This window comes from Podarcis melisellensis (assembly GCF_964234715.1).
Source record: "Podarcis melisellensis genome assembly, chromosome: 16".
NCBI classification, from domain to species: Eukaryota; Metazoa; Chordata; class Lepidosauria; order Squamata; family Lacertidae; genus Podarcis; species Podarcis melisellensis.
The window spans coordinates 28,502,142-28,514,879 of NC_138533.1; the positions used below are offsets into that span (position 1 = coordinate 28,502,142).

Below are 12,738 nucleotides of genomic sequence, written 5' to 3' on the forward strand. Positions count from 1 at the left end.
TGATGGATTACTGTATTTTAATATTTTGTTGGAAGCCGCCCAGAGTGGCTGGGGAAACCCAGCCACATGGCCAGGGTATGAATAAATAATAATAATAATAATAATAATAATAATAATAATAATAATAATAATTATATAAGAAAGGAGTAGTAGGGCAAAAGCCCAAGAGTTCTCCAGTAACAGAAGGCGCATGAGATGTGTTGATATAGACAGTTGTGTTTCCTTAAAGCTTTGATTAGACTTGTGTGTAAAAAAAATTCAGCTGTATGCTTGCTGTTCATTAATCAAACCTTTGGTCCTCACTCCTAAGTGTGCTTATTGCCTCCAAATCTATAACAGAACCACACCCCTGGGCAAAACAACTAGCATTGGTGGATGAGAGTGTCAACAAACAAAGTTTATAGTCTCTGGTTTAAATAAAGGCTGTGTACACATGCCCATGTACTCTGAATCCAGGGCTCTCCACAACTAGTTTGGGAAGTGATGTATGCATGGCATTAGCTCCCATCTGAATCGGTCCTTTATCTATCCTGTCGTTTCTTATGAAATGTCGCATTTGGATGTGTGTTTTCTCCAAACCATCTTGGATCCGAAATGCGGTTTTAAGCTTAGCCAAAGTTAGCTTTGAGTCCCAAATGGCGAAAGATGAAGATGGCATTGCACTGTATTGCAATAACCTGCAGTGTTATAAGAGTATATATTTAAAGAAGACGAATAAATGAGCAAATTAAGTTAATTTGGATATGCAGAAAATATTAAAAATAAATTTAAGGAACTGCAGAAAGAAGGGAAAGGAAGTCAGGTTTTGAAATGTTCAAATGATTGTAAAATTAGTGAAATGCATAAACCTGAAAAGCATTAATAATAATAATAATAATAATAATAATAATAATAATAATAATAATAATAAAAGACTTTCTGGTCCAGTTGCTCAGTTTTCAGGTACATTTTTATTGTCCCACTCTCTTTGGGTTTTCTTGCTTTAGAAATGCAAATTATTAAGCTGTATAGAAATGCCACAAATATACGTATGAATAATGGAGAGAGATCTGCAGTTGCCACAGTCAACCATCACGTCATCTTTCCTTCTTCCCTCCCTAGAAATAGGTCCGTCTGGGAGAGCAGTAAAGCCAGAAAAACGAGTGGAAAGGCGGGGTAAGCAAGCCTTTCAGTTTGACAGCAAAAGAAAAAAAGAAGAGGAGAGAATTCACCTCCGGGCTGGAGGCTTGGCAAAGAAAAGATGTGCTCAGGTGCGGATTGAAAAGAATAGTCAGTTCCACCTGAGAGACATGATGGGATTGCACAGCTGCAAAGATCTGGTGACCCACAAATGTCTCCTTGTGGCCACGCTCCACAGACACTTCTCCCTCCCCCCAAAAGCGAGGCAGGGATGTTTTCTTCCCCCTTGCCCAATGAATTGCACACCTGCTTGCGCAGCAGACAATTTTGTCCACACAGCTGCCTTTTAAAGGCTTTGCTTGCAGTTGGGGTTGTGCCGAAAGGTTTTGCTTTGCGGCAAAATTCTGCATCTCAGCATGCATCCGGATCAGGCCCACTGTTGGTCAACCAGATGCCTGTTTGGAAGCAATAATAATAATAATAATAATAATAATAATAATAATAATAATAATAATAATAATAATAATTTATTATTTATACCCTGCCCATCTGGCTGGGCTTCCCCAGCCACTCTGGGCGGCTTCCAAAAATTTTTTAAAATATTGCAATACATCAAACATTAAAAGATTCCCTAAACAGGGCTGCCTTCAGATGTCTTCTAAAAGTCTGGTAGTTATTGTTCTCTTTGACATCCGTGGGAGGGCGTTCCACAGGGTGGGTACCATTACCGAGAAGGCCCTCTGCCTGGTTCCCTGTAACTTGGCTTCTCGCAGTGAGGGAACCGCCAGAAGGCCCTCAGCGCTGGACCTCAGTGTCCGGGTAGAACAATGGGGGTGGAGACGCTCCTTCAGATATACTGGACCAAGGCCATTTAGGTCTTTAAAGGTCAGCACCAACACTTTGAATTGTGCTCGGAAACGTACTTGGAGCCAAAGCAGATCTCCCAGGACTGGTGTTATATGGTCTCGGCGGCCACTCCCAGTCCCCAGTCTAGCTGCCGCATTCTGGATTAGTTGTAGTTTCCGGGTCACCTTCAAAGGTAGCCCCACGTAGATCGCATTGCAGTAGTCCAAGCGGGAGATAACCAGAGCATGCACCACTCTGGCGAGGCAGTCCGCAGGCAGGTAGGGTCTCAGCCTGCGTACCAGATGGAGCTGGTAAACAGCTGCCCTGGGCACAGATTTGACCTGTGCCTCCATGGACAGCTGTGAGTCCAAAATGACTCCCAGGCTGCGCACCTGGTCCTTCAGGGGCACAGTTACCCCATTCAGGACCAGGGAATCCTCCACACCTGCCCGCCTCCTGTCCCCCCAAAACAGCACTCTGATAATTGCGGGAGGGCAGGGGCTGGAATAGAGTTTCCTGGGAAAGGGAAGAATTGGTTAGAATCCCAGAACAGAAGCAGTCTGCACTACAACATTTGCTTGCAGGTCCAGCTGGTTTGAGCACTGTTTGCTAAAACGGCTTGCAGCCCAGTCCAATGGGTATTTCTAAACGCATTGAAATGAAAAACCCAAACAAAACACAGGTGCGCAAATGAGCAATGCTTGCATTTATTTCCCTCCGGGTTAGGTGAGATCCCCCCGGAGGGTGCATTAGGAAACGTCTCTCCTTCCATCAAAGCATGAAACAAGAATTAAGTAATCTGTCATGTTTCCACCCTGGCTGGTTTTCCGGAGGCGAGGGAGCCCGCGTTTCATCCAGCATAATGCTCCAGGAGGAAGCATCCTGTTTTTGCTACCCCTTCACGGCCTCCCAAAAGCCACATCCACTCCGGTGAAGAAACGAGCCTTGGGTCTTGCTCAAACGTTCAAAAGCTCTTCTCCGTCAATGGAGAGGTTTAGCAACAATGCCCGACTTCCTTCGAGGGAAGGGAAGAGGCGAGGGTATCGACTGAGGTTGCATCCACATCGTATATTTGAAGAACATTTCCTTGCACTTCCCAAAGAATCGTGAGAACTGGAGCCGCAGTTCCCAGAGCCCTTAACAAACGACAGCTCCCAGGATCCTTTGCGAGGGAAGGGAGAAGACATGTGCTTTAAATGCACATCAAAACTCTCTTGAGTGTATTGTGTGGACATAGCCTCTTCCTTCATCATTTTTCAAGGCAAAGAAACTGCAGAGAAGTCAGACCTGGTGCCAGGTTTGAGGGACAGATTGATGATTTTCTCAGTTTCCTGGGGACATTATGGCAATACCGGTCAGCCTTACCCAACCTGGTACCCTCCAGCTGCTTTGGAATACAACTCCCATCAGGCTCAGCCTGTACAGCCAACAGCCAGGGATTCTGGGAGTTGTAGTCCAGCATCAGCTGAAGTCACAAGTTCTCAGTTCCTAGTTTAGAAGGCCCAAAGGCATAAACATGGAAGCAAGTAGGTTGTGGTGAACAATTGCGGTTAGGTAATTTTAAACTCCCCCTTCATGGATGGAGGCAGTGAGAGATTTTATTTTCTTGGGCTTGGATCACTGCAGATGGTGACAGCAGTCACGAAATTAAAAGACACCTGCTTCTTGGGAGAAAAGCAATGACAAACCTAGACAGCATCTTAAAAAGCAGAGACATCACCTTGCCAACAAAGGTCCGTATAGTTAAAGCTATACAGTACATCACAGTAGTGATGTATGGAAGTGAGAGCTGAACCATAAAGAAGGCTGATCACCGAAGAATTGATGCTTTTGAATTCTGGTGCTGGAGGAGACTCTTGAGAGTCCCATGGACTGCAAGAAGATCAAATTCTTAAGGAAATCAGCCCTGAGTGCTCACTGGAAGGACAGATCGTGAAGCTGAGGCTCCAATACTTTGGCCACCTCATGAGAAGAGAAGACTCCCTGGAAAAGACCCTGACGTTGGGGAAGATGGAGGGCACAAGGAGAAGGGGACGACAGAGGACGAGATGGCTGGACAGTGTTCTTGAAGCTACCAGCATGAATCTGACCAAACTGCGGGAGGCAGTGGAAGACAGGAGTGCCTGGCATGCTCTGGTCCATGGGCTCACGAATAGTCGGACACGACTAAACAACAATAAATTTTAAACTCTGGACGAAGGGTGGGGGAAGAAATTAAATTCTGTTCATGTTTGATGACGAATCTACCACATTGGCACCATACGGGGTGGGGGCGGGATACACAAATCAGAAAGTACCCATCCTTTGAAAATTGTCCTCCAAATTTTTCAGTGCTGTTCCCCAGCCACGTAATGGGTACAAAAATGCATCTAATAAGGTAAAATATGCAGATACATCCATGAAGATAACATACAAAGACCCATTGCATTTCTGAAAGCTGTTTTTGCATAAATGTGTATATTGGGCAAAACTGCATATAAAATGTGTACAGAGAATGGACATTGCACAAAAATACTCCTGGGTTTTCAGAAGCAGCCTTTTCTTTTTAAGGCTGCAAACTGACATGGAAATGTGGAGAGTTGAACCAGACGAGAAAAGTGAGAAACTGAAAGAAACTAACATGGATATATTTGCCCATCCCTTAACAGACTTTGGGGGCCATGGGTGTGTGTTCAGATTACAATCTGTATTACTTCATTTACCATGTTTTGAAGTAAGCTATCCCTACTGTCTTATCTCGATGGCACCACCGACTTGTGGTGTGTCTAGTAAGCAGACATCTCCGTTTACCATGCACCTCATTGCTCAAGACCATTTCTTCACCACTTCCCTAGATCACAAAGGCTTGGAGGAATCGCTAGCCACACCAAAGTATGCACAGAAGCAATACTAGGACTCCCACGAAAGGTTGATCCAGCTTTGGAAATCGCCTTGTTTGTACAAAATGGGTGTGTGGATAGTGCCATCCTAGGGTATAGTCACTAGGTGGCGCTGTACTTTGTTGTAGCTGGGTGGAGTGTCCAGTGTCTGTTTTGATCTTATTGGAAACAGACAATAAAACTATTCAAAAAGTAAACAGCAGTTGTGTTGTCCAACAAGAAAAGAATAGGCAAAATCCACCTTAAGCCAACCAAAATGTCACAACATTGTGTGTGAGCTTTAAATCTATAACAGAACATGGGCTTGGAAAAGACCCAATATGGAAGCCTACTGGCCAAAATATTGGGAACTGTTAGAAAAAGACGGTGATAATTGGAAATTGCAGAGTATGGAGAAAATGAAGGATAAAGTGCGAGACTGGTTACACTACGCTCAGATTAAGGAAATTTTTAAAAGTGACAAAAAGTTAGGATTCCAGGTGGAGAAATCGAAGTTGGAAACAGAACTGTTAGAACCTAAGACTAAGGTACTTTCAAGAATGTATAATTTGCTGCTGAAATGGAATACACAAGACGAAATGGTTAAGTCGGCTATGATAAAATGGGCACAGGACATTGGGCATAACATTATGTTTGAGGACTGGGAAAGGTTGTGGACCACTGGGTTGAATTTTACTGCATGTAATGCTTTGAAAGAAAATGTAATGAAAATGATATACAGATGGTACATGACCCCAGTTAAACTTGCCAAAATATACCATTCGTCTGATAATAAATGTTGGAAATGTAAAGAAAATGAAGGAACATTCTTCCACCTCTGGTGGACTTGCCCCAAAGTGAAGGCCTTCTGGGAAATGATATATAACGAGCTGAAAAAGGTATTTAAGTATACCTTTACTAAGAAACCAGAGGCCTTTCTTCTGGGCATTGTCGACCAGAAGGTGTTAAAGAAAGATAGAACATTTTTCATGTATGCAACAACAGCAGCAAGGATACTACTTGCTAAGAACTGGAAAATTCAAGATCTACCCACACTGGAAGAATGGCAGATGCAACTGATGGACTATATGCAACTGGCGGAGATGACTGGCAGAATCCGAGACCTGGGAGAAGAAAGGATTGAAGAAGATTGGAAGAAATTCAAGATTTACCTGCAGAAATATTGTGATTTAGTGGAATGTTAAGAAGGATGCTTGGTTACAAATAATTGGCCATCACTAAAATAGATCAAGAATTGATGATAAGAGAGATTAAGAGAAACAAATTTGCAGGAGAATTATTTTATTGTATTTAAGTAAGTGGTTATAGATTTGGAAATAAGATGATAATTTGCTTGACAAAAATTTATTAATGATGTAAATGGGAGCGGGAGACATGAGGAAGTTCAAGGATATTATGAAATTTTGTTAAAACAAAGCAATAATGTTTATTACCATTGTATTCTTTTTTCTAAAAACTCTAATAAATATTTATAAAAATAAATAAATAAATCTATAACAGAACATGGTATACAAAGCAAGCTGGATTGCAGTGGGCTGGGAGGTGTAGGGGTGCAATGTCTGATCATGAAACTATGAAGTCTGCATGTGGGCAGAGTACCAAGATAGGGAATAGGGGATATGGGAAGGGAGAAATAGGTATTGAAATTCACTTGCAAAAGTGTGCGGATCAGTCAAAACCACATGCAAAAAAATGTGTTTATTTGAAAAAAAGCCACACTAAAATACTGGCAAACGTTCTTGAGTATTTTAAGAATATAATTGATTGGAGAACTCAAGTTAATATTAGAAAATTGAGAAATTGAATTCAGAAAAGTATTGTGGAGCAGGCCAATGGCCCGTCTCATTCAGGATCTTATTCTTGCAGGGGCCAGGCAGATGACTGTGGGAAACCAGCAAGCAGGATTTAACCCCAGATTTGTGTGGTTTTCAGCAACTGGGATCCAGAAGCATTGCTGCGTCCAGCTGTGCATCATGGTTAGTAGCCTTTGACAGACATCTCCTCCATGAATTTGTCATGGCCATCTCTGCCTCCTGTGGGAGTCAGTTCCGTGGTTTAACTATGCTCTGAAATAAATGTACCAACCAAGCACGTACATAGATATGTGGACCACATGTCTGGAGCAGCACAGGAAGACCGCCCTGAAACCATTTTGAATCCCAAACTGACCAAATGTTTTCTCTGCAAGGAGGGAGGGGGTGAGGGAACCTTCCCATTGTCTCAGGAGTTGGGAAATCACCATCTCAAAGGAATGGCCAGACTACCAGGACAGGCAATCAGATAAGGCATTATCAGATAACCTGACCGATAGGAAAAACAACAGCATTCAAATTTCTGTTGTAGACCACCTTTTCTGTGATGTAGGTATGATGTTTGTGGGGGGTGGTCTTGAGCTCCAGGGAAGGCAATTTAAAATGTCTATGTAAGGGCAGGCAAAGCATAAAGAAGGCTGATCACCGAAGAATTGATGCTTTTGAATTCTGGTGCTGCAGGAGACTCTTGAGAGTCCCATGGACTACAAGAAGATCAAACCTCTCCATTCTGAAGGAAATCAGCCCTGAGTGCTCACTGGAAGGAAGATCGTGAAGCTGAGACTCCAATACTTTGGCCACCTCATAAGAGAAGACTCCCTGGAAAAGACCCTGATGTTGGGAAAGATGGAGGGCACAAGGAGAAGGAGACGACAGAGGACGAGATGGCTGGATACTGTTCTCGAAGCTACCAGCATGAGCTTGACTAAACTGCGGGAGGCAGTGGAAGACAGACGTGCCTGGTGTGCTCTGGTCCATGGGGTCACGAAGAGTCGGACACGACTAAACAACAACAACAAGGGCAGGCATACCTTGGTTCTGGGTCCTCCTCCTTTTCCTGCATGTGAAGGAGGCACCCTGTTGCAACAGTTCAATAAAGATCAGGCTTACTAGATGCTTTGCTTCTCAATATTCTCTGGTTGGCCTCTGCTATTTTCTCCTACCGATGGAGAACCTACAACGGCATCTATAAGGGCTCTTGTGTCCCCCATAAGGGAATAAGGGCAGATTTTGTTTATTACAGCTCTGTGTGAATAAGTCCTTTAAAAAAATCTCTCCTGAATCTTCTGACCTTCCATTGACAGACTCTCTCACACATACACACCCTACACAGCCTAGACCCAGCTTGACAACCTCTCTGGAGGAAGAAGTCCAGATGGGCAAGGCCTTTGCAGATAGCGCAAGTGCTTACGTCTTGCCTTGAGTTCTTGTCCTTCCCACAGAGTTTTACAGCTTGGGAAAGTTTGGGGGAAGAGGGGAAGGAGAGAGAAAACGCACACCATTTGCTCGACTCGAGATGGGATGCTGTCGAAAGATAGCTTGGAGGGGAAACAGCAGGGAGAAGGTGGACGCCTGCATGCCATCGGCCTTCCAGCATCCTAACAGACCGCTGCTCTGCACCAGAGCTTTTGTGACCTCTGGCTCACCTGCCTCTATCCGCAGAGGCAGCCCCTTGGCATCATCGCCTCCAGGAACCTAAAGTTATTTCGCAGCTACTTCCTTGTGGCATAGACTGGCCCCGCTGCACCCCGCCAATCTCCCCACCCCCCAACATCCTGGATGAGATTTTTCTCATAAAGCGGGACCCAAGAGGCACAAAACAGAGGGAGAGAGGGGTTTTATTTTTAAAAAAGGAAAGAAAAAAGATGTATGTTTCCTGAACATAGATGGAAAACAGCTGTACGGAGGAGAAAAGGGGGAAAGGGGAGGGGGAGGAGGAAGACTGTTTTGCCAGGCAAAAAACAGTGGAAAATACAGATCAAGTTTGTGTTGTGCAATTCCTCCGTGTTGGCCTCTGGCTGCGGGGGTGGAGAAGGGGAGCAGCTGCCTCTGGCCACCAGCCACTGCCAGTCAAACAAAACAATTGGATTCGGCACAGAGCCTCCGGTGACCACAAACGTCTCGGGAAACGGTTCCTAATTTCCAAAACAAGAGGCGATGGTGATGGGGGCAAGAAATGTGTGCATACCTGGAAAAGCGCTCTCTGACCTGAAAGCCTCTTCCGCTGCTCACCGACCTAACCCTCTCCCATGGCCAACTCGAGATGCGGTGAGGGAATGCAACCTCCTTGCTGTGTTTTAAATTATCTATCATGATGTCTGTTAGAGCGGAGCGATGTATGGCCTTCAACACTGGGATATACCCACAACTAAACATCATGATATATCAATGTATCACGATGTCTGAAATAAGGGTGTAACTATGTAGAAGTGAATGGGGTAATGCCCCGGAACCTGCTACTTAGGGGTCTAAAACTGATACGATTTTACTTACCTATAACATTTTGTTACAGATGTTATTTTATAGTACAGAGGCAGAAGGAATAATGAGAGGAGAGGTAACTGGCTTCATGGTTTCCCCCATATCACAAATTTTTTACACATGCATACATCATGATTCGTGATATATTGCCATGTTCAAAGTGCTGGTTTTCCTCTATAAAGCCTTAAACCACTCAGGACCATATGAACCTACCCGGACCCTGAGATCATCTTCTGAGCCCCTTCTTCATGTGCCTCCTCCTTGAAAGGTCGGGGGGGTGTCGCAACATGAAAACAGGGCCTTCTCTGCAGTGGCTCCCTGTCTGTGGAATGCTCTCCCCAGGGAAGTTTGCCTGGCAGCTTCATTATACACCTTTAGGTGCCAAGCAAAAATGTTCCTTTTTAACCAGGCCTTTGGTTGACCTGATTTACATCCTATGCCCTTTAAAATGTGCCTCCTTTTTGTGTGTGTGTGTGTGTGTGGGGTGTTATTGGATTGTTGCTTTTATTTTGATTATCTATATTGTAGTGTTTTATGTTGATCTTGTTCTGTGAAACACCCCAAGACCTCCAGGTATAAGGCGGTATAATAATAATGTTGAATATTATGAAACCTTTACCATGATGGGGACTTCCTGCAGCCAATCAGAAGCCGCATTTTGGAAGTCAAACGTTCTGGAAGTTGAACGGATTTCTGGAACGGATTCTGATCGACTTCCAAGGTACGACTGTATTGCCCAGGCTTGAAAACCTGAGGAGCTGCTGCTGATCTGTGTAGACAATTCTGAGGCAGATGGCCCCATCACCTGACTCTGTAAGGAAGCTTGCACCCACACGAGGAGTTGCAGAATTGTAGCTTGGGGTATTATTGGGCTCTGGGTTGGCAGAGTTCTCTTTGGCAGATCCCTGAAACACTTCTAGACAGGAAGCGCGAGAAAAGGCTTTCTGTTTGGGATGGGACATCACCGGAAAACAGCACCCTTCCGGGCTCTGACGCATTTCTTGCCTCTGTCCCACTGGCACAACTCTTGGCTCCATTCTGACACTCATTTAAACCACCAGCTCAGCCAAATTCCATATTATCTCCCTTTGGATGTTCTCTGCCACGCCCAAGACCCATCACAGGGGCCTATTGCTCTTCCTGTCCCCCTCCTGCCGATTCGAACAGTGGAATGTCGATAAGGCTCCATCTGCGGCCTTAATCCCCAAAGAGGAACCCGTTCCAAAAAGCATCTTTGAAGACATCGTGTGACACCCGCGAGCCAACCGTGACCTCATGCCGATGCCGGGAACTGGCGGGCGGGCAAGTGGGACGCAGAAGCATATACCAAAGAGGATTGTAAAATGTGGATTGTAAAAAGATGTGACTGTGAGGAGGAGGAGGAGGAGAAGTCACTGGACGTTGCTCAACAGGAAAGGAAAAATACCAGCAAGGCCAAGCCCAGGAGCCTTGGGGGAAGAGAGATTTATCTGATATGGGCTGGTGGAGGGGAGGGGGTCCATCAAAGGATGGAGGGCAAGAATGCCACACTTCATACGCACACAGGCTAGACACATTGAAACTAAACAGGTCTAGGAAGAAAGCAAGCCCCGGTGTGCTATAGATCACAGGAAAAACGGGGCTGGGGAAGAGAGAAAAAAGGTCTGGGATGAAATGGCAAGGGTAGTAAATAGGCTCTCTTTAAAACAGCTGACATTCCAATGCCAAGTGACTGGCGCGCTTTAGCCCTTTGTGAAATGCTTACGCAGTAAAAGACAATGAAAAAAAGAAAAACCAGGAACAGAGGCGTAAGGAGAAGAAGGTTCTGCAAACGACAGCGCCATTCTAACGTCTAGAAAAGGGGGGCGGGAATTGCCGTGTTACGTGGCCTTTGAGGCTGGAACCACGTACCAGGGTGCAGAGAGCTTTTGAAGAAGCCTCCAGACTGTCTGTATTTTGCAAGAGTGATCCACACACATGCTGAGAAGTCTAGGTCTGCAGATAGGAAAGGGATGGGGGGAAATGCACTGAAAATTGCAGAATGTGTGAGTGATTATCGCGAAGGCATATAAACACCCCACAAGTAAACCAAGCAGAATGTTCATTCTCATATAACCTCCCCACAAACAATTTCGAATGAGTGTTCAATAGGGACCAGGTGCAATCTAACCAATAAATAGTAGGTCTGGAGGCGCCTGTAGTAAGGATTTGTTCCCTTGACTAGGTCAGAGTAAAACCTCCCCAAGTAATAAAGGACCCGGTGCATCTTAGGGAACCTACCCACTCCTATTGATCTTCAGCATATTTATTTCTGATTTTCATAAGAATTCAATTTTCAAGAACATAAGAAGAGCCTGCTGCCCATCTAGTCTAGCATCCTGTTCTCACAGCGGCCAACCAGATGTCTGTGGGAAGCATGCAAGCAGGATCTGAGCATCAGAGCACTCTCCCCTCGCAGTGGCATAGCATGGGACACATGCCCTGGACACAAAATTCTTAGGGGCACACAATTTCTACACCTGGTGCTGCCTCAGTACAGCTGTGCGATTCCATTGCCGGACTCTGTCGAAAACGGCTTTTCCATGCGAACCAGGAAGTGACAAATGGAACGACTCTTCTTTTCATATCTCTGCAGCTGCGATCGCTTGGGTGACGTGGACGCCATTAGGCAGTTGAATGCGCATGCGTACTCCATCCGTTTCCCTCCCTCTCATCCCCACTGGATACAGCCCCCATTGAAGCAATGCCAAAGTGAAGGCAAAAGATGCAGGTAAATGCACAGGAAGGAGAAAGGGTGGTCGTGTGAGCGCACCGCAGTTTGTGAGAGCAGCGGCTGTGAGGTCTATTAGGCAGAGCAGCCCTGCCTGTGAGGCAGTTTCTCGGGGGGTGGAGAGGCGGCCCCTGGCCGCTCCTATTAGCTCCTTCCATGGGGCAAGCGCAGAACACAGTTCACAGGTCAGGGGGTGCAATACCCGCCTTGCCCCGGTCACTGTCAACCCATGCTATGCCACTGCCCCCTGTTGGGGTTTCCAGCAACTGGCATTCAGGAGCATTGTGGCCTCTGACCATGGATGCAGAGCACAGCCATCAAGGCTAGCAGCACACAGTGGAAGGTTTGCAGCCTTCTTATTTTTTTGATGGTTATCATTTGTGTGAGAAGAGTGCCTTGCCTGCAAGGACGCTCCGAGGTCTAGAAAGGCGGGGGGGAGGGGCAAGCCATGGGTGACCTCCATTGCCATTCATAATCAGAGCAGTCCCATTGAAAGAAACCTGAGTAGATGAAGTGAATAGATAGAAAAATCCCGAGTAGATGAAGTGCATAGATTTCCATGGGTCTACTCATAGCAGGATTCAATCAATACAGCACCCTAGGTATCCCAGTGAAACAGTCAGGTAATTTTAGACCGGGGGTGTATGTGTTAGCGGATTTCTGTTTTCATTGTGTGGCTTTGTGTATAGTAGTTGTATAAGAACATAAGGCCAGTGGCCCATTTTGTCCAGCATCCTGTTCTCACAGTGCCCAACCAGACGCCTGTGGGAATATGCTTAGCTTCAGGGAGCTGAACAAAAGAGGAATCTTCTTTCCCCTGTGGATTCCAGCAACTGGTACTTTGGAAGCATTG

The 12,738-nt window shown here is 45.4% G+C and overlaps 1 protein-coding gene across 1 annotated transcript in view; it reads right to left on the bottom strand.

Moving 5' to 3' along the window:
- Positions 1–6,551: 6,551 nt before the first annotated feature.
- The window catches only part of HIC2 (HIC ZBTB transcriptional repressor 2), a 152,425-nt gene continuing 146,238 nt past the window's right edge, over positions 6,552–12,738 (bottom strand). The window contains exon 5 of the transcript XR_014163854.1: positions 6,552–6,910. The gene's annotated coding sequence lies outside the window, so the exon portion shown is untranslated. The remainder of the gene's footprint in view (positions 6,911–12,738) is intronic.